General features: G+C 34.1%; 2 protein-coding genes across 2 annotated transcripts in view; both read right to left on the bottom strand.

Moving 5' to 3' along the window:
- The window catches only part of LOC129744745 (uncharacterized), a 298023-nt gene that overhangs the window by 97415 nt on the left and 177286 nt on the right, over positions 1-23322 (bottom strand). The window lies entirely within an intron of this gene.
- Positions 1-23322, bottom strand: part of LOC129743261 (uncharacterized) — a 52007-nt gene that overhangs the window by 24498 nt on the left and 4187 nt on the right. The window lies entirely within an intron of this gene.

Genomic DNA, 23322 nt, shown 5'->3' with positions numbered 1-23322 from the left:
TCCGTGCGGTGGCTCAAATAGGCTTCGTTGGATTCCTCGGAAAAAATCACATAGGATTCATTCCATTTGGTTCAAATTTTTCAAGTCCGAACATGCTTTTTTCTTAAATTATTGAAAAATGTAGGGGAATTGAGGGTAAAAACAGCCATAACTTCATTTTCCGAAGCGTGCGGTGGCTCAAACAGCCTTTATTGGATTCCTCGGAAAAAATTACACAAGATACGTCTCAAAAGATTCAAAATTTTCAAGTCCGAACATGCTTTTTCTTAACAATTTGAAAAATTGAGGGGAATTTAGGGTAAAACAGCCATAACTCCATTTTCCAAAGCGTGCGGGGGCTCAAACAGCATTCATTCGATTTCTCGGAAAAAATCACACAAAATACAACCCATTTGGTTCAAAATTTTCAAGTTCGAATAAGCTTTTTTCTGAAATAATTGAAAAATATAGGGGAATTGAGGGTAAAAACAGCCATAACTCCATTTTCTGAAGTGTGCGGAGGCCAGAACAGCCTTCATTCGATTCCTCAGAAAAAATTACACACGATAGGTTTGTTTTCATTCAAAATTCTCTGGTTCGAATCAGTGTTTTTCTGGAATGTTTACAAAATATAGGGGAATAAGGGGTTAAAAAGGCACTATATCTCCGTTCGTAAGCTTGTGCGGCGTTTGAAACTATGTCCAATCGATTCTCCGGAAACTTTTACAAAAGAAAAGTATATTTTCATAGATTTGGGTCATGTAGCACGAAAGATATTGAATTTCTTCGCGGTTTGTACACTTTTTTCCCCATTGTGCGGTGGGTCTAGAACATTTTATTTTTTTGAAGATTTTTTAACCTTTTTAACGGTTTTTCAAAGACAAAATCATACTAATCACTGTGGAAATGCTCGTCTTACCTTTAGCGTAAATCCAACATCATATGTTAAAAACATGATTATTAGGAAATTTCCCTGGCTACAACTTTGTAGAAGACATCAAAGTGATACAAATTGGAAGAAAAGAGTTGGAATGTCACAAACAGAGTGATTATTATTTCATTTGAAAAATCTAATAAAACTTCTCATCACTGATTGTACTATGACCACAAACATTATTCTACGAGCTTAGTTATTGATTATAGAGTGTATAAATGTTCAAAACGGTTTATTGACAATAGAAAATCAATCTTTTACATGAAATTGATCAGGGTTATCTAAAGTTATGAGCATTTTTGGGGTTTTTTTTTATTCCGGAACAAATATCAAATTCTTTTTTTTTGTCTAATTTTTCAAAAATCCCTAAGTAAGAGATAAGTGAAGTTTAAGGTATTTTTTTCCAATGTATTGAAATTTTGAATAAATTTTTGATTTGAATTTTAAACATTTCAAGCCACTGCTTTAAATACTGTTCATGATACGATGTTATATTTTGTTTTAGAAGTTAAAAAATAACATTTTAGAGGAAAGCCAAAAATGCAAAAATCCACAGACAAATGTTTGCAGTGTTCAATAGTATCAGATAAAAATCCATGTTTTTTTTATTTTATCTAGGAAATTTGAAAAAAATTGAATTCAATTTGAACTAATGCAAAGTTTTCAGAAAACGAAATAAAAAGTTCGCAAAAATTCTGATGACTGTACACAGTAAATTTTTGACTCGATTTCCAGCAAAAAAAAAATGCTGGAAACGTTCAGCAATCCAAAATTTTGCTGGAAACCAGCAATCGGTTTTCCAATTGCTGGATTTTTCAGCATTCGTTTGAAGTCTTGTCATTTTTGCTGAAAAATCGGCTATCGGTTTTCAAATTGCTGGACTTTCTAGCAATTGATCTAGTTTGCTGGAAAATCAGCAATCGAGTTGTCAAATTGTAGTCTGTTTGTTTTCGTACGCCGGAGCAAGGTGAGACTCTATTTTACGAATTTTTGTTGAATTAAATAATCATTTTGATTTTGCTCTATATTCTAGCAACCAGGCATCAAGTCAAGGGTGAGTTTTTATTGGACAGGTAGATATTCCATAAAAGATACTAATCAAATTTTTTTTTACAGGTGGCGGATGATCAACACTTTGGCACAAAGCTGCCACCCCATGGGGCAGAGCCGATGTTAGAAAATTGTAAAAAATTGTGTTTCTCGAAATAAATAAATCCCTTATTGAAAAATAATAATTGTTTTTATTGCTTATTATATGCACAGCCAATATTCACAATTTAATTTCGAATTGAAATATAAATTTGATACAAAATACGGCCGGTTGGGTTGAAAAAAAAAGCTGATTTCCAGCAATCTGGATTGCTGATTTTTCAGCAATTGAATGATTTAAATTCGTCCACATTTTTACATACATGAGTGCCTCCAAAAACACCAATTTATGCAAACAAACAAAAACAATGAGTTGATTTTTTTTTTAAATTTTATATATGACACTTTATTTCGCTTGTGATACCCGTGTCTCAGGTTTTACAATCAATCCAAAGTGAAAAGTATGAAAAACTTCAGAAATCACCAAACAGGATGAAAGATTTTCAACAAAGATGTTTGATTTTGAAATCCAGGTTAATTATTTAAAATTTGGGCTTAAATGTAAGAAGTAAATCTAACTCGTTTCCTAATCCCAAATGTTTGTTCATAAAGTAGTCAAACAAACTTAGCTCAAAATATATGTAAATAACTAAATTTTCAAGAGAGGCGGGAGACATTTTTTCCAGAATAAAACCCTTCATATGCTTTGAACTTCAGATAATCCTGATCAATTTCATATAAAAGATTGATTTTTTTTTGTATATGAAATGTTTTGAGCATTTATACACTCTACAATCAATAACTACGCACGTAGAATAATTTTTCTGGTCATAGTACAATCAGTGGTGAGAAGTTTTATTAGATTTTTCAAATGAAATAATAATCACTCTGTTTGTGACATTCCAACTCTTTTCTTCCAATCTGTATCACTTTGATGTCCTCGACAAAACTGTAGCCAGGGAAATTTCCTAATAATCATGTTTTTAACATATGATGTTGGATTTACCCTAAAGGTAAGACGAGCATTTCCACAGTGATTAGTATGATTTTGTCTTTGAAAAAAACCGTTAAAAAGGTTAAAAAATCTTCAAAAAAATAAAATGTTCTAGGCCCCCGGTGGATTATTTCAAATTTGGGCTCATAGGAAAGGGGAAAGTCCCTGCTTTCGAATGGTGCAAAAATGAGCGATGATAATTTTCGAAAAATAAAGTTTTCTTCCAGAGACACCGTGATGGTATCTCCCGGAACTAAGTTGGCCTTGCTCGAGTGCGGTTGTGTTTTTTGTCACGGTCGCGTTTTGCTTCGTTATTCTTCGAAATTTATTTTTCCACGCGTTATTTTGGAGCTTCAAAATTAAAATTCTTCAAATTGAATAATGTAAAGTGATCGTGATTGTATTTTAGTTAAAAATTCGTTGTTTAACTCTAAGATAACAAGGTATTGAAGTGGAAAGTGTTATTTTTATCAGTTGTTGTGTGAAGATCTGAACTGTAACTGGGATTGAAAAAGGGCCTCTGATAAATTCGGTTTACTAGTTTCTAATAATAAGTAGGTATTTCAATCAATCTGGAGATAATAAGCTACAAAATGTGATCAACGCGAGTGAGAAAGCTTGAAGTGTCGATGTATTAACATGAGTATGTATGTCGGTCAAGTATTTTTCGAAAAAAAAAATCTCATGCGGAAACCATATTTGGCAAATTTTGTTTGTTGGCATATGAGGAGGAATTAATAGAACCGTACACTAATGCCATATTCGTTTTCATCTGGTGGAAAGATGGTTGTGCACCAACTGCTGTCATCTTCATATAAAAAAACGCTTTGACAGCACTTGGTGCACTACCGGTGCACCACCAGGATGAAAACGAATATGGCATAAGTTGAACGTTTGAGTCCTGATGGTTAGCCTAAATTCCACGAACCTAAGGCCACAGGTTAACGGTGAATATTCGTGAAAACGTCGGGGAAAACGGCGCTTCTCTGCAATGGTGAGGAACCTTCGCAGAATTGCAATGATTGCTACGATTTCCAGCAAATTCCTTGAAGAAGAACAACAGAAGTTCCGGTATTCATGGCTCGGATAAATCATGCAGCTAAGTCCTTGTTTTGAATTATTTTGGTTTTAATAAATCTTGACTGATTGCATAATGTAGATTACATAACATAGATATGTAGTATTTTATAAAATTATATTTTATTTATTTAATTATGATAACCATTCATATATGTAAACTATTTAATCGGCAGGGTGAATGGTTGAAAACGTGTAAGTTGGTCATAATGAATTGAAATATTAAATTTTCACCACAAAATCTTTCTAAAAGAAAATTTTGAAAGGTTTTGTGGCTGTTATTACTAATTAGGATTCTCTTTTCTTAAATTTTTATTTTCAAGAGCGAGTAACGGCGCTATAACCTAGGTCTTTGACCAGAAATGATGGCGCATAGAAATTCAAAACTTGCGAAAATTTAGAAGTGAATTTAAACCATAAAACATTTCATTCAAAGTCAATCAATCCATTTGCTATAGTTTTGAAGTTTTATGCAGAAATACCTCATTCCCAGCCACAGAAGAAGGAAATTCCAAGGACCATTGTCAAGGAGTACCACAAATTTTAGCATATGTGCTCCCAACGTTGGTATTTTTAATTGTATATTCATAATCACAGGAACGTATGGTACTGTTGTCCACGTTTCTTCCTCCCTGTGTTCCAGTTGTCTCTGCGTCTAATACTGCACAGTGGGCCCGGCCGAGTAAAGATGGGTAGTAAATGTACTTTTACTACTCACCGGGATGCTGACAAGTTCTGGCTGTGTATGTATCATAAGCATAAGCAGAGACACCGTGATGGTATCTCCCATCAGTCGGCGCACACTTTTTCAGTCATAGTATTGGTCTGTTTTCTTCCGCCAATATTTCTAATTAATGTTCTCTAAGGCGATTGCATCCTTTTTTTTATTCAATTTTTAGTTTCTTCAAAATTTATTCGATTTGTTATTTGTGTGCCTTGAAATAAGTTTTAACTTGAATGCCAGTTGGCGAAATAGAACCAAACATTATAAGACCATCATGAGATTTAAATAAAAGTAAAATCTGTTGGTTGAGCCTGTAGAATGGGATGTAACGAAACAAACAAGAGTTTTTGTCACGAAAACTCCAGCTTTCCTATCACATGGTAACACTGAAAAATAAAAGTTGAAGCACTAAAACACATTCAGGTGATATAAAAAGCTTTTAAAAACAATACACTTTTTATTACCATATTCATTTTAAATTCCGGGAGTAAATTTTCCATCGATGCCAAACCACCATCAATTAATCAAGGGCTTTGGGTTAAAATGTGATTAAAAAATAAAACTGCCCAAGTAAAAGCCGTCTTTATACCAAGTTTCGTACGAAACGAAAGAAGGAACGAAAAAGTTGGCTGAGCCGAGCTAAAATTAATGAAATGGAATATGTTTCCCATTTTTTTTCTCGTTCGTGACTTGCGGCCGATTTTTTCCGCCATAATACAATACCATTGCGAATGTCAGCAAAATGGTGTGGTTAAGTTGAACAATTCCATTTGCACGGTCAATTGGTTTTTTCTGCGGTTTTCAATTTCTTTTCCAGGTTTAAAAATGAAGTTAGCGGTCTGATTACAAGAGCCATTACAATCGTATTTTTTTTTAAATATCTTAACCGGGAAATTGCTTTAATTTCACATTCAGAGAAGAAGGCACATTCATTTGCTTATGTCAAAAAGTGAACCTTAATCAGCATAACGTCTTCGGATGAGTTGTGGCGATGGTGCTTCGATTAAAATGAGCGAATGATACACAGGAAGGAACGAGCGCAAAGTCAGCCAGCAAATTAATGCATTAATTTCAAAGTTTATTGTACTCCGGAAAAGTTTTTGATTAATATTCATGAACGATTTTCTGCGTCGAAGAAGAAGTCAAGTTTTTCTGCCACCCAAATGGAATAATGATGTTAGGCAGTGATGTCTCTTTACATACGGGTTTGCCTTAGTGAGGATGAGTGTAATTTTTAATAATGGTTATCCGGCATGAACAACAAAAATGATTAATAGACGAACATGTGGATCTCATTATGTTGTAAATCATCTGATTTATTATTCTGAAATTGTTTTAAACCTAAACTAGATTGAATAAGCTGAGAACAGATAGGAAGGTTTTCTCAAATTCAAGCTCGAATGCAAAACCTTACCAAAATCGCATTGTAATAGCATCTTTTACGATTTCCTGTAACCAAGCATAGTATAGCATTCACAAATGCAAAAGGGCGCTAGCTGAAGTTTGATTCTCTTTTGAAAAAAAAAGAAAGCTACAAAAACAACTTGGCAGAATGTTACCCAAAGATGATCTCTGCAGACAACATTCCGACAAAATTGGCCGGCCATGGAATCAAAAGCGAGGCATGGAAAGCCTCTCAACTTGAAAATTCATAACTGCAGGGTCATGAAGCATATGAGACTATCCAAAACCATTCAACGATTTTATGTGTGCCCCCCTCCCCCCTTTCCTCATTCAGTTTCATTATGGTCTATCCTTTCTCATTCCTTTTTGCTCAAGTCGTAGGGGAGAACTGTACAAGACGCACCAGTTAAGCATAATCGCTATTTACAGCGATACCCATCATCTATGAACCAAATTGAAAGTTCACGACGATTCAGTGATCACATTTACATCTTATCAAAAAGAAATAATATGTTAAAAACACGATTTTGGTAATATTTATGTGAAAATCTTAAACAGCCAGAAAACAAGCCGCGGGGTAGAACGCCAAAGCTAGTGGACAGAACGCACCATACCGGTTGGGTGGTGAGAAATGGAACAATGATTATACGGAATATAGTAATTAAAACATCAAATTTTTTATTAAATGTTCATCGTATTTTTGCAAAGTAACCATACTTTGGCAAAAAATCATTTATTATTGCTTAATTTAACGAAAATTTTGCTGTTCAAAATTCACTTTTTTATATCCTTATAGGTAAAACGCCTTCAGGTAGGCAACGGAATTCAATTTCTTGACTGATATCGTGGCAAACATGGCGGCAGATAACTTCTTCGAGTCAAATATTGGTGCACCTTTTAAACTCAAACAAGGATGAAATTTGTTATAATTATGCATGCTTATCGTAATTTGGGAGTCAGCAAATCAACTGAAAAACATTTTGTTTCGACATTTGGTTTTTCTGAAAAGTTAACTGCATTCAAAATTTGAGCTTAAAACACGTGGTTTTGCGGGCGTTCTGCCCCAATTTTGATATGATTGATTTTTGTTAAAAATTGTGGGAAGTTAGTGAAATATAATAAAATATTAATAGTCATTCGAAAGTGCATACAAGTGTTATAACGAAAAGCTGCAGTTGGATGAGACAGCGCAGACTGGTTTACCATAAAACCTTATATGTTAACCAAAAAAGTAACAAGTTTTAGGCAGAATCCAGTAATCCTTCTGTTCCTTAGAATTAAAGTCGTTTTTGTGAACTTTTCATCTTAAAAATGATGAAAAATCTCATTTGCTACAATGAAAATGACGAAAAACACCATTCGGAGCTAAAGGTTATTGTATTTTTGAGAAAGAAAGGCATGGGCCATTTTACCTCGCTGGTGCGTCTTGTACAGTTCTCCCCTACTCTGTTTGCTTGTTGATCCGAAATTTGAAAAGTTCATCTTTGTCCCGGGACGAGGGAAAGCTAAAAAAAGCCACATCATGTCATGGTTTTGGTGACTAAGCCATTTGATTGAGCTTGAATGATATAGAGAAAGGAGTTTAAAATTTCATTTTAAACGTTTTCTCTAAGAGGATTTTCATGACTTTTTGACTTTTTGAATTGTATAGTTTTAAATTTAATACATAACTTAAGAGCAATTTTTGCCTCATCCACAATTTCATCGTTATAGTTAAAGAAAAAGCTCCCTTGTTTCTAACAGGTGTGATGTAGATTTACCAACTTTTGTCACATCACGAAGGAGAATCAATAAGTGGAACCAAAACTCATTCAACAAATGAAGTTGAATTCAGCCTGGGCAGTAACGCAAACCATAAACCGGGCAATTCCTGCCAAGGTTGCAACAAAGAACCGGATGCTTCATCCACACCGTCTATGGGAAGAAAGGGGAAAAATTCAGCCGCCCAGAACAATGCCACCATTGAAAAGTTTCTCTTGGTGAATGGGTCCCAGCGCACATCGCATCGGAAATTATATTTCAATTTCAGCCATTGCTGCCTTTCCTCTTTCGATCCTCGCTTTCTTTCCGGGTAGAATCCAGTTTTTTTTTATAATGGACCAATAACACTGGGAAAGGCAAAAAGTCTCAATATCGTGGGGAAACAGAGCCGCCTCTATCAGAAGTGAGCTCAACTTGCTTCCTCGCTCGATTAGCAGCGATTTTCATGTTCATTGGTTATTTATTCTCGCCGAGGGCCTTTTGGTGCAGTAGAATGCGATGAATGAATAGTTGAGCTTTACACTGAGTTAAACTATTCTCAACTGTTGAGCGAGTTTTTTTTCTTCTGGTTTCTCGACTGGAGACGTATGCTGATAGAAACTCACATTCCATGTTACATTCTTTAAAATTTTCTGGATAAGAGCAACAATTTGATAAGATTGACATTCATTCGATTCAGTAAGCGTTCCCTACAACATTTTAGCTTATCATCAATCGCAATGAAATTTAACACGTATTGAAATTACCTCTCCAGACTCACTGGGTTATTTATTCATGATTTGTGGCACCACTGCCTGACTGCAAAGAGTGAATTATTTATCGGTTGTTCAAATTTAGAAGCGCTATTCATACGAAGTGTTATTTTAAAATCATAGTAGAACTCTAGAGTTGATACATTGTGAATATCAATTTAAATACAAATGAAAGTGTTTTCATTCAGTATATCTAATTCATGTGAAAAGTTTTTAAATGTTCATGATCCTTTTTTTTTTTTCAATTTTAGAACTTTGGAATCTGATATGTAAGTGAATTTGTAATTTTGAAGATTTTTTTTGTCTTTGTTCAACAATTGGAAAACATTTACTTCAAATCTATATTTGTTAAATTAAAAATATTTTTTTTCTAATTGATCACACAGTTGTTTTGTCCGAATTGTAATGAATTTAAAAGTTGATTTTGATTTTTTTGGGGTGCTAAATTCAAACATGTCATTTTTTTTATACAGACACTATTTGAGATAAAAAATTAAGCTTTTCAAGATAATGAAAGTATTTAAGTTTGAATTTTTAGCAAAACTGTTGAATGTTATGAATATAATGTAATTAGAAGAGTAAAATTAATGAATGTTCTCTAGCAGGAATTTTAAGCCAGAAAGATGCTTCAACCTGTTGATGTTTTTTTTGGCTTTTCGAAGGCAGATTTTGTGGTGGGAGTTGTTTGACAAAGATCATGTTGACAATATATTGTATTCATTTTAAATGTTTAATACTGCTCCAAAATTTTTCAAATTTGAAAATGTTCGGAAAAATTCCGGTGTTCACGTGGTGGCTCCAGAGAGATAATCAACCGAAGGCAGAAAAAAGTCAAATGTGTTACATAATTAACTGTATGTCGAATGCAGTTCGAAAATTATTCCCGAAGGGATCATGTTATGAATTTGGCATCCGTATACGATGTTGCAAATTTTTAATCGTAGGGGAGAATGGCGATACTTGATCCCTTTTTTTTATTTTCATAAAAAAAAATTGGAAAAATTTTGATGATCGGCGTATTTGCATTGTCTGAAAGCTTTTAATTTCTAGTTTATATGCTATAAAAGTTAGATCGATATATGAACCCGTAGATGAACTAAAGGCGTTTTTGTGGGTTGAAAAAATTGTGGTATTTTGAATGTTGAAGGATACTTGATGCATTATTAAAGAAGAATTGATCCTTTAATCAGGGTGCCCTAAGCTTCAGCAAAAATCATGAAAAATCTATAGAGAAAGGTTCCATTGAATTTATTGGCCATAAAAGATTTCATTCCACAGTTTTCAAGTGTCCGACAGAGATAATTAAATAGTTTTTCTGCTCCCTTATATTTAATGCATACCTAAATACAAAATTTTCTTATTTTAAGATAAAAGCTCTTTGTTTAGTCCTTTTCATCAAGAAATTATTGGGTCAATACAAGTCAATCAATATAAATCGACAATTTTGTGCTTAGCAATGATCAACATCCACCCAGAAGAGAAATATATCTTTTAGGACTCGACCCATAACCCATAACCCATAACATATAGGTTTTTTTGAAAACTTTTTCTTTAAAAAAGTGAGAGTTTACTATTGCTTTTAAAATATGGCATTGAGAAGTTCATATATTATTCTTTAACGATTGACGTATTGGAATATATATTCAAATTATAATTTTTTCGTGTGGGAAACATTTCCAAGTGATAAAAAAAGATCTTCAAGTCACATTTTGTTAGATTTTTCAAACAAGGTGCAATAACTCAAAAAATTAATTTTTATTTGTTTTAAATAACAGTTTTGTATTTTGTTCTATTTGTCAAATTTTTCTTAAACATTTGATCTATATGAGACATTCCAGTTTCAAGATATAGCTAAGGAATCAAGTATCCTCATTCTTTCCTATACATTTTAATGGTTGTTGTAACTAAAACAAACTGTTATTCTTACTTTGACTGAATACCATTGAGTTTATCTGCAAACAGATTTTCTTAGAAAAAGCAGAGCAGTATGAACGTATTATACTCCGTTAAGAGCAAGTTCACTGGTGTTGGGAAAAAGTGGTAGAAATTTTGTCACTTTTTGCACATTTTGAAAATTTGACCATACAAAAACATTTCCAAGATCTGTAGCCTTCAAGTTTTTCTACAACACGTGTTGTATTTTCGCATGCTGTGATGAAAAAATAGCAATATTTCTATCTCATACGGTTGAAATAGAAACAGTGCTATAAAAAATACAACGCCCAGAGATCTTGAAAACATTTTTGCACGGTAAAATTTTCAAAATGTCTAAATTTCTACCACTTTTTCCCAACACCAGTGAACTTGCTCTTACAGTTAAATAAATTATAACTTTCTTGAACCACTGGATCCACACGCATTTGAATAATTTTTGAACCGCACCAGGCAACGTTTTTTTATTTGTTACAATTTCCTTTGGACAAATAAGTTTCAAATGGATTTGAGAATTTTTTTAAACTTCTAGCTAACCATTTTGCCGAACGTCTCTAAAACTAAAATTGATTGACTATTAAACTGACAAATTAAAATCCTTGAAAGTATTTCAAATTCATTCACAAATAATGTTAATGGAAAAATCGAAGTAACCTTGCCCGTGATTGGACGTGTTTTTCAGTCGCGCGTTCGTTTTTTTAAAAATTTGTTCTCGGTTTTGGAAAAAAAATCACACGCCTATAAGTACGTTTATTATTTGAAAACCTGAAAATATAATTGTTCTTATTTCTCGTTTATGCTTCTAGAGGTCAGGGAAAAATGTGTGCCTTTAGTGTGTGTGCTGAAGTTATCATAAAGTCAAGATAAATCGGGAGTGGATTTCCGTTGGAGAAGGAACAAATATGGCAATTGGCAAATTCGCTCATTAAGTGCTGATGTGAGACTCCTTAAGAATTGAACTCTGTGTGGAAAAAGTGTAAAATTAAAAGATGTGCATTTTGTGGCATGTATGGTGAAGAATTAGAAAGTCCAGCAATTCGAAAAAACTCAAAGGCACCGAAACACGAAAGCCAAGCTGGGAGGATTGGGAGAACAAACGAGAATTTGGAGCAATGATTGGGAATTTTACTTTGAAAATTTCCAGTGTTCCGAAAGAATTTTTTTCCTCATGAAATCTTTCGAAAGTGTTGTTTCCAAAGATTTCATGGATGTCTAATTGTGTTCATTTTTTTTTTATCAATTTCTTTTCAAGGGCGAGCAATGGCGCTGTATCCAAGGTCGATAATCAGATATGTGGTGCACAGAAATCCAAATTTTTATCGTCCTACATTTAAAAGAAATTTTATCATTAGTTTGGGGTTTTTACCCAAAAAAATTTAAAAAATGTGTCCATTGGATTTAGATTTCTGTGTGAAATAAGCTCATTTCTATCCATATAAGGAAGACTAATCCAGGATATGCATCCAGAAGCTCCCTACTATTTAGCATAAAAGCTCCTAACATAAGAACTCCTATCATGGAAACGTATGGTACTGTTGTCTACGTTTCTTCCTCCCTGTGTTCCAGTTGTCTCTGCGTCCAATACTGCACAGTGGGCCCGGCCTAGGTAAGATGAGTATGTAGTAAATGTATTTTTACTACGCACCAGGATGCTGACAAGGTCTTGTATCATAAGCATAAGCATAAGCATAAGCTATTCACATATAATGTTATTTTTAAGCATTTGGCCCGTTTCAAATTCAATAAAAAATAGAATTTAAGATAAAGATCACGCTAGCAGTATACCATCTGAATATGTATAGGTCAACTAGAGACGCTAGAGAATAACTATCACAAATTCACAGTGCCGAAAGTTTAACTCTTATAAGTGGCTCCAGAGAGTAGAGACTTTTACAGCTTATAGTGATCTGACACAGGCCAGTGTTTTACACAGTAGGCTGTATAATTCTGGGCCTTTTTTCGAATGTCAAACACCATGTAGATTAAAAAGATTCCTTTTTGGTCAGGGATATAGATACCCGGGTTTTGAATCGAAATTTGTGTATGAAATAACCCGATAATAGAATCTGGCTTATTCCGTTAGTCAATTTAGGATAAAACGGTAGACTAACTCTTTGCGATTCTTCTTTTTCCGGTGTTAGTGTTGTTGCATCACTTCGGTGCAGTTTGAAGACGAGAAGCAAAAAATTTTTGATGCAGGAATTGTGAATGGATACGACAATGACTTCGTTCGTAAAATTCTTCACAAGCACGCCCGAAAAAAGCACCGAAGTGATGCAACAACACTAACACCGGAAAAAGAAGAATCGCAAAGAGTTAGTCTACCGTTTTATCCTAAATTGACTAACGGAATAAGCCAGATTCTTCTGCAGCATGGTCTAAAAACCGCATACAAGAGTGGAAACACCCTCAAGGATCGTCTAGTCTCGCTTAAAGACAAGATTCCTGAGGAGGATAGATCCGGAATTTACGAAATTCCATGCAGCAGCTGCCCGGCTATTTATATTAGTCAAACTCGCCGTAAATTCAAAGTCCGTCTCAAAGAACACAAAAATGCCTTTGAGAATGGGAGAATTAATTAATCGAGTGTTGCCGCCCACACAACAGAGTTTGACCATTCCGTCGATTGGAAAAAGGTCAAATTTAGGAAGTTTGTACGAAAACATCACATCTGAATGCTTGGGAGGCGATGTTCATCAGCACCGCCGAAAAACCGTTGATGAACGAAGACGAGCCGCCGATCATTCCACCCCTCTTCAACCTGATCAAACAAAAATCCGCATAATGCCAATTGCGTTCGACGAATACTACATCAAGTATGAAACTGGAGCTGTAATTATCCTTTGTGTAATCAGTCGGACATCGTCCTGTAGATGGGCAACATCGAGCCCGAAACCGGTCGACAAAAAGGTAACTTTATATCCTTTTTCCGTTAAGTAAGAACGTTATGTGTCGTGTCCTGTAATACGTCGTGTGTTATGTGTATATGTTATGCTCTCCCGGAAAAGGGAATGTGATTCTGCTGTAAATAAAATTTAAAGTGTGAGAAATTAAAATAAGATGTACTTAAGCGATAATTCTGTTAAACTCAGGAAAACTCCAATTGAGGTGGCCAACACTTTAGAAAATATAATCGATTGGTGTAGTTACGTTTACTTGCCACCACATTAACATAAACATCTCCCATAATAACATCACAACATAACGAACTTAATTCCAAATATGATTTGAACAAGCAAAAAAGAAAGCTCCACCCAGATTGGGCTTAATTTTTTTTTGAAAAACCATGGCATCTAATGAAGATCATTTCATCAGAATATTTCAATGCTCTAAAATAAACAACATTTTTGTTAAAATAATTTTTCTGAAAATTGGACGGAAAATCTGTCAGGGTTGCTAGTTTCTTTTCATGAAAAAATAATGCTCTGTTTGGGGCGTTATTACTTTTTTCTCGCTACTCCTACCGCACTTTTCTATGATTGCCCAACATCTCAATGCATAATCTTATACGAAAATTCTGAATCAAAAACACAGCTACACAGTCACCATTTGTAAGTAAAAAGACGCGGAAGAACTTCTCGAAAATACTCACAGATAAAAAGGAATTAATGTTCAATAACGATTCAACGTCCAACGCTGAGAAGACAGTGATTTCCTTGAAATATATTATTCTCACTATATGCTGTTTCTGTGATATTGTCCCAGGAACTTTTTAATGGAAGTGATGACAAATAGTTATAACGGTATGAGAAAACAAGGGTTTTTGTTAAAAATTGTCCAAACTTGTTTTTTTTATGAACCATATAAAGCCCTTCAAAAATTTTCGTTTTCAATATCAAAGGTAAGCAAATGATAACTCTATTTGAAAATCAATTGAAAATTAAAAATTAAAAAGGTATACCCAGTGATGTAGCTATTCAATTTTTGCAATTTGGATTCAATTTCAAATTCAAATTTTCCCGTGGATTCAAAAGGTTGCATACCCCTGATCTACGGGATTAAGTATTGTCTTAATTTTTTCAACATGCCATGAGGAGCTGTTAAAAACCGCAAGTTGTTAATTTTATCAAGTTTTTCAATTCTCCCTCACTGGTCATAAAGATCAAAAGGATTAGCGGTTTAACATTTTAAAAGGCAATTTTCTCTGCAAACACATCACAAAATTGTAAAAATTTATTGATAATCTTTTATGTGTAAGATTGAACATTTAGAAGAACAAAAAACATAACCAAATTTTAGGCTAAAATTAGCTTTTAAAGCAATATTTGATATCAGCAGAAAATTTGTCATAAAAGATTTTTTAATTTCGACATTTGTAATAAATCGGAGTGAACTGATCAACTGAGGTTGGGTTTCGACTTTTTTTGGCTTTTTCTGTCTCGAGTAGTAAAAATAGCTTTGTCAAAGTGATAAATCATGGCTCAGAAAATTAATTTCTTAAACTAAAAAGGTTGGTTTGAATTAAGAACTTGTTCAAACTGGTCTTGAAAAACTTCATTTTTTAGCCTTTGTGGGATTATGAATGAGTGTCAAGATTTGGGCACAGAGAACAGACGTACAAGCTTGAACAAAAAATCTTCAGAAAAGTGTGTAAAAATTTAAAAGCAATCATCAGAAAATACGTTAAAAATTGACTGGAAACAGTGCTATCTGTTGCGCCGTTCAAAAGTTACAAATCAACTTTTCAAGTGCTCAGTTTTGGAAACGGCGTAATCGTATATAAACTCATATATAAACTCATGAATAAATTGACAAACATCTCAGTGAAACGAGCAGCTTCAATTTATAGCTTGATAAATGCAAATAGAGCTACGTTTGACAAAATTTTACTTTTTTATTTTAGTACTGCTGTGGCAGAGAATAAGTGACAACTTTTGGATTAAGCTTTTGCACTTCTTGTATGGTTATCGAAGTCAGAGAAAGCATCGGCTATGTCCAGTCAAATAAGAACATTCTTGATGATCATTCTACCCAGCAGTACTGATTCTAGGCATCTCAAAGCAGGTTTCATTCACGTATCACATTTGGATCTCATTACTCAAAATTTAGTACTTATAGCAAATTTGAAGAAAATAGAGAATAATTTTTTTGATACATTTTTTATCCAAGAGTGTTACGAAACTCCAACACCGATTTTCTTGAAACATGCAAAGTAGCTCATACGACCTATTCAAAACTGACTTAAATTTTGTTATTTTTTCTCAGTTTTGTTTTGACAGTTCTCTTTGGTGTGTTTGGAGACATCTGGTGTCCCAGCTAAAAAAAAAATTGGTTTACAAAGAACGTTGAAATTTTTATACAAATTTCGTCGGCTAGGTTGTACGTCTGTTCTCTGTGATTCTGTGGATTATAGTTCAAACGGGTCATATTTTTAAATCTTTTTGGTCGTAGAACAAAATGCCTTGAACCTTAAGTAGGATTAAACTACGTGGATGCGAGTCACACAATTCGTAGCATAGAAGCAAAGATACCGTCACTTCAAGACAAAGAAGTGGGCTTTGCCGCGAACATTAATTCTTGAAATCGTATGCTGGATTTTGCCGAATTTTTAGATAAAATTTTCCGGATTTGCCCGGTCCGCATACGCCCGGGAAAAAAATCTGGTAACCCTAGTCTTATTGCAATTGTTCTCTGTCCGCCAGATCAATTGAAATATTATTCTAGAAAAACATTCCACCACCTTGCCTTGCCGTGCCCCCAGTGGAAGTTGAATGAAGTCAACCACATCAACGGGGTAGCTTAATCACAGTAAATCATAAATAATTCTGTTTGAGTACGGTGCTATGTGGTCAGCGGATATCCGCATCCATAAATCAAATTTCTTTTTTTCTGCTCCCAGTCGCAAGAATGTTGATGATAAATTTTAATCAAATTGTTGACCATTGTATGTGGACGTTCGGTTGAAATTCTTCGTGCCGAGCCTTCCCCGCATTCTCGGACATATTTTTCCACCTACATCTGCACATAAATTTCCATACATACTTTCATTGATTACCGGTAATTGTTCCGAGTGGCATTTTGTGAATTTGCAGCCAGCCAGTGTGCTACGTGTGTATATTTTTTTTTCACTGTAGTTCCCGTTACTCCAACTCCAAAGTAAAATGGTACGTGTATGGTTTTTAATGGGCCTCCACAGTTTGACAAGTTCGAGGAACGTGAGTGCAATTTTCGATAACCATCATATATGCGTCGCGCTTTTTTTCACGTTACCTCTTATTCGAGGCTATGACGTGATTCAGTACCGTTTAATACCATGAATTACTGATTAATCCCCTCGGAAAACACGCATTCTGCAAAGTGAAATAGCGATAAGGTAGTTTGGGTTAAAAGCTCCACTTGGATACGGGCTAGTATTACTGGCTAATGACAATCGAGAAAATTGTGGTCATCCATGAAATGATTCAAGGTTTCATGGGGAAAAATTGAATTTTGATGTAAAGGAAGTAAGTAGGTAAATTATTGGTAATGCAAGCAACGTTTCTAATCTTTAAATCAATTTAAGAAAACCCCTCGAAAGTTTATACCTGTTTGGTCGTGATTCTAATATTTATTGGTTGTTCCTTTCACAACGTGTCCAAAATTTAAAGGATCAAACGGGCGGAACCCTTCCCAACCATAAATTATAAGTTTACAATTGTTAGTCCAAACTGGAGCCTTAAGCCGAGAACCACCACGTCATGCTGACCCAACCGCACTCTGGAGGGATCTTTTCGGTCACATAAAGATATTAGCCTGAATATCCTTTTTCGAGATAGGTCTAATAGGTCAATAATATTGGTTTTCCGCCGCTTAACGAAGCCTAGCAAAAAGCTGACTTTCGAAAAGCATGAATGACACATCCATATAGGATAAAATAAATTTGCATTTGCCATTCTCCGTTCTCTGGAAGAGGACCCATTTTCGCCGACCCTCTCGGTTTTCGATAATAGTAACGCACAACGACAACAAAATCAACAACATACCACCAATAAAAGCCAAGCCCTTAGCAGTCAGCATCTTTGACCTTTGAATGATTCTGCGCTGGACCCGGGCCAAAGTTCGGGGAATAGGTCGCTTTATGATTCAAAGGAAAAAAGGTCACCCTCGTTGATGTTTTTATGCGGCCAAATATTTGACCATTGACAATCGACAGACTTGAAGTCGGGCAGCAGCAGCGTTGATTTTAGTATATTTCGGGTACTGCATAGAGAAAACTGACAATAACATAAACACGGCCATACCGCATTTTTCTAAAATATACCGAACAAGAATAGTGTAAAATTTCAAGAAAATTCGGTTTTAAATTAGGATCAATTCGTTGGTTGATGTGATAGTTTTAAAATTCTGAATAAGCCTTCTGATTTCCATTTTTTTAAGTCCTTTGTTAGTCAAATTCTAAATAACTTGCTTTGAGAAGATTTCACGATATCATGCCTCACAGAATAACCGATTAGAGATTACTTTATTTGTTTTAAAGAATCAAAGAAGATATCAAGTGGTTTTTTCATAATTTCGAACGACGATATACTGTGACGTTTCAATAGATGAAATTATAAAATAAATGTAGACAAATTCACAATTCTGTGTACAACACATTGTTTTTTTAATTTCTTCAATCTCACATCTTATTTCGTTTTTATCTTTTAATTTTGCAAACCTCTGTCAGTTCTGCTATTCGGCTGGGTATTAAAAGGCCTAATACTTATTTATGTTTCTCATTCAAACAAATTTCTTTATTTGTTGATAAGTTTACTGCTTATCGGTGAAAACAATATTCACTGTAAATAAGAATAATATTTCAAGCAATGAAAATAATAAAACGACTGTTACCGTTTGTAACAATTGTCTTCGTGTACGTTGAGATTTGTTTCTTTTCTTGTTCAATGTTAATTGTTTAATTTATTTATTTAATGAATGTCTAGGTTTAGCAATTTATTTCAAATTTGAATACAATTAATGGCTTAGTAAATAGGGCAAAGACAGTAGTCTACACAATAAATATCACAAATATAACATCACATTTAAACGTCAAGGCGAAATACAGTTCAGTGGACGGGATGACGATCAACGGAGGACTGGCCGAAAAGAGGAAATCGAGAGGTCTCTCGAAAACAAAAGGGCCTTCTGGTCTCGACGGTCAAGGGATTCACCGTGTCGTAAGGTCGAATCGAGCAGAACTCGAAACTTAGTGAGCCTCCAGCCCGAATTCACAGCTTAAAACCAACCGGAGGGTGAATCCAGGGGCAATCTTCGGATTGCGAAGCGATTGTTCGCGTAGGTTCATATTGGTGCCGTTATAATGTACCAGTGACCTCGATCCACCTAAATCAGCCGCCATACACCACTGAAGGTCCGGATCACGCGGTTGCTCAGTGAACCCTCGCCAACGTGTTCACGAGCAAACACCGTAATCTGCTAAGCCAACCAAATCCGTCAGTTCACATGCCAGAAGTCAGCCAGCGATCGCCTAGCCATAGCGACCGCCAAATCGTCTGCCAGCCGTTGGGGTTTTGAACCAAGCCATTCCGAGCCTACCAAATACGGCCCAGAGGAGCCTCACAGGTTCCTAGCATCTATCCGATTCCCGCCCAAAAGCCGCCCACCCAGTCCATCGTTCATCCCGCCATCCATCAGCATCATCGCCACTGTTCCCGCCGCAGGCCTGCAAAGCACATCGTGAGTAACCACGTGACACACTTTACACCCTACATTACACACGACACAAAACTTATAAACACACAATAAATACACTTTAAAATCTTGAAAAGTATTGTATTCCGTTTCTTTCTACATCACATCCGAGTCTGGGGTAACGGTAGTAGGTTCAAAGCCGACCTTGAGGTCCTTCGCGACACTCCATATCGAGCTAGCCAGTCGAGAAGAAGGTTATGAGTACCCACCCTCACTGATCCCCAGAGGAACGACCAGGGATCCGAGGGCTTAGACCCCGTCCCATCTGGACGCGTGGTAATACGACTTAAAATTAGAAGGTAATGACAGGTGTTGAAATTATGATGTATTATTATGAGCATACCATTTTTTTTTTATAAATCTCGGCTGACTGTTTTAAAAAAAAAAATCAGTCATCAATCCAAATTTGAACAATAGTCAGAAAGTGTTGTTTTAATCGTATGTGTAAAGACGCAGTAAGTATGTTTAGATAAAATGAGTAAATGTGCTGCAAGATTTCACCAATTTTGATTTTATTTAAGGCACTCTGACAGTTGTACTCTCTGGAGCCATTATTACTTTGGACCGCTACAAAAGTTGACTTTTGGATAGCGTATGTTTTTTCGATACCACAAAGCATTATTTATTATAAGTTATGTGATTTTATGGATGATTCCTTAGTTTTAATTTTGTTTGGAAATATGTATCTAAACAATTTTTTTTTGCATATTGAATGAATGAATGAAAGAAAATAAAATTAATTCGATTAAAAATGATGAAATAAAGAACTTGCCTTAACATGTTTTGTTTGATAAATCAAAAAAATTTCTTCAAAACGTTTTTTTGTAGAGTAAAATTTGATTGTAATCACAATATACAACTTCTGTGAATTTTAAAGCGAAAAAAAGTTGGGTTCCATCCAGAAAATTCAAAGAAGCTTTCAACAATATATTTGTTTTTTGTTGATTATTTTTTCACATACTTAGGTGTAATTTTTTTTTGCTAATATGAGTAGAAGTTTTTATTTCAATATCTTGTGGTATCCCGCTAAATAAATTGACCAAAAGTTAAAGCTTTAAAACAAGTGTCTTACCTGTCCTTAATCCAAAGAACCAACGTCAGGCTCAATTTTAGTTTGTGGCCATGTTCTCCTAAATGCTCAAATCCATATTCAAAAGGGTTTGATAAATTACACAAGGGCACAAAATTTACATTTTTCTGAGGTGCAAAGATTTTAAGAGCTTATTTTGATAAATTTTGGTGTCCTGAATCTTTCGAAAATAGGTAAACATTATTGAGGAAAATTTTGCACTTCTCTGACAAAACTTTAAAACATAAAAAAAAATTAAAAAAAGACTTTTATAAACTTTGTCCATGACCGTAAGTAAATCCTACTTCTGCGAAAAAAGTTCAATAAGTTTTCAATATGTTCACTGTTCCCAATTCTGTAAAAGAATATATATTTTTTTCAAATTTTCAAAAATGTATTAGTTAAATTAAATTTAAGATATTTTTCAAAGCAAAAATCAAATCGTTTACAGACTTCAATAAGTTTGTTAAATAAAATAAAACTTTTTTTTTATTTAACTTTTTAACAACAAGAACAACAAGTAATGTAAAAACTTGTGGTTCGAAATTTTTAAAAACTGTAGAATTGAACACTTTTTGATCATTCATCATCATCATTATATAATTAATTGATTGAATAAATTCAGAATAAGGTTTTCTTTTTTTTATAATATAGGTTTCGGTAAAGAATATTGAAAACGGCTAAAGCGCCAACATAGCTGTTTCCAGAAAAAAACGCGTTCAAAGTTTGACAGCTCCATATGCTCCCAGCAAAGAAATAATTTTGTTTTCTACCTTTTTGAACACTTAATATGCTTCAGTCAACTTTGAACAGCTGATAACTCCATTTGTTTACATTTGGCGGATTCGCCTTGTTCAAAATTCAGTCCTAATTTGTTAATTCATCAATTATCAATGAGTTATTACACTCAAAACTGATTCATTTTTGAACTTATAAACTGCGCATCACCAAAACAAAATGTGATAGGCAAAATCTGACGAAGATTCGAGTTTAGGACGCCAGAATCTACCAAATCCATTAATGAAATAGAGGCACCTAAATGCTTTCTCTTGAATTATGAAAAAATCAATAAATAAGTTTTTAAAATGGTAAAACGTTTTAATTGAAAAAGTTTCTTCAAAAAATGCTAAAAAATTATCTTTTTCATTTTCATGTTATATTGTAATTGATGATGAGTTTAATCACGATAAGTAATGTTTATTCAGTAAATTAATCGACTTTATCGGTGAAAGTTATGTTCCTTTAGTAAGAGCATTAAAACTTTATATTAATTTGCAGATAATTTGAGCAAATCTTATTGTAGTCTTTTTAAATTATCGAAAAAAATCCGAATTTTATAAGCAAGCTCATGTAATTATTTGAAATATTTTCAATAAGTTTGTCATTGTTTTACAACTCTAATTTTTTGTGTTCTGAAAACATAAACTTCAGAGAAACCTTTCTCTAAATCTATACTTTTAATTAGAAAAATTAAGTTTCTTGCTTTTGTCCATTCAATAAACGGTGTCAAAATGTTCAAAGGTTTTAAATTTTATTCATCAACTGCACTTGAAAATTTTTAATCGTTTCACTTTTTTTTATTATTTTCAATTTTTTTTAATCGATCAGGTTTCTTTTTTTGCCTTTTTTCTTAGGTTTCTTTTTATTAATTTATGAAATGATCGAAAAATGATTTGAAGTAGCAAGCTGCATCCTTATGCGCAATATTAACATAATTCGTTTTTGCTTTGCGCTTTTAATATTTACAACAAAACCTGGATATTTTTCGCACGGGCTTGCTTCAATAATTTTTGTTATTTCAGTTATTTTGTCCTTTTCGTCATTTTTGTCATTTTTATCATTTTTTCATTTTTTACTAGCTGACCCGGTGTGCTTTGCAACACCTTCTAAAATTGATGGAAATTTAACAAAAAAATCGATTTTAGTTTTCTTTAATATTCCTTTCTGTTTGCAAATCATGTCCTAAACTTTTCTAATCATTGTTTTGTATCTAAAACTAAGACTCTGTTTTTATTTATTCTTATGTTCCTAAATCCTGTCACAATAAATGTTGAACCTCTATAAAATTCCTCTTCCATGCCAAATTTGATCTCATTTGCTCGATCACTTTCCAATCCATTATAAATAAAATTATGAGAGTGTCGTTTTTGGAAGAATGAAGTAGAGTTGTTTCCGTTTTTTAATATGAGATATATTAAAAAATTCCTGCAATGATTTGGTTTTACAATTTGCTGTGTTAACATTTCCATTTTTTACTTACGTTTACTGTTTTTCTCTATTCTAGGTACTCTATTTTCGATTCTTCTAAACGTTGTACGCGGCTTATCGTGATGCGTTCCTAAACAATATTTCGGTTATAATTCAGTTTGTTTACTAATTCATGGGTAACCTCACTTGTATGACGGGTAAGTATGTAAATAAGCTTCAATAACACGGCGACGCTTTTGACGCCTTTCTGGTTCTTCTGAAAGCTGTTTGCGTTTAGACGATTTACTCAGTGGATGCCTGATGTAAAATTATTGAAAGTAATGATTTATGTTCGACAATTTCATTTGATCATCTTAGTGAACTTACTAAACACGAGGGTCGTTTGGAACCCGTTTTGGTCGTATCACAATGGTGCTTATGCTGATCACTTTCCTATTTAATTGATTTAAGTTATTTAATATTGTTTCTTTCTTCTCTTTTCAGATGTGGTTACCTTTATCGAGGCGTGCTCAAATTAGTTATCGGAAACTGGCTCTAATTTTAGTATTACAATATTTCACAAACTGCTCAATAAATCTGGCGTAATATCTTCTAATTCTGCTTCTTCTTCTTGATTGTTCTTATTACTAAAAAAAATATCTCTCCGAACTATTTCCTTACAAGATCAGGGTCTTTTCGCATGAGCCTTTTGCTATTTTGTATCAGATCTAAAGTCCCATGCCTGATGCA

The sequence above is a fragment of the Uranotaenia lowii genome, chromosome 2, assembly GCF_029784155.1.
Source record: "Uranotaenia lowii strain MFRU-FL chromosome 2, ASM2978415v1, whole genome shotgun sequence".
NCBI lineage: Eukaryota > Metazoa > Arthropoda > Insecta > Diptera > Culicidae > Uranotaenia > Uranotaenia lowii.
Note: the sequence above shows the minus strand (reverse complement) of the source record. Positions and strands in the feature narration are given on the sequence as shown.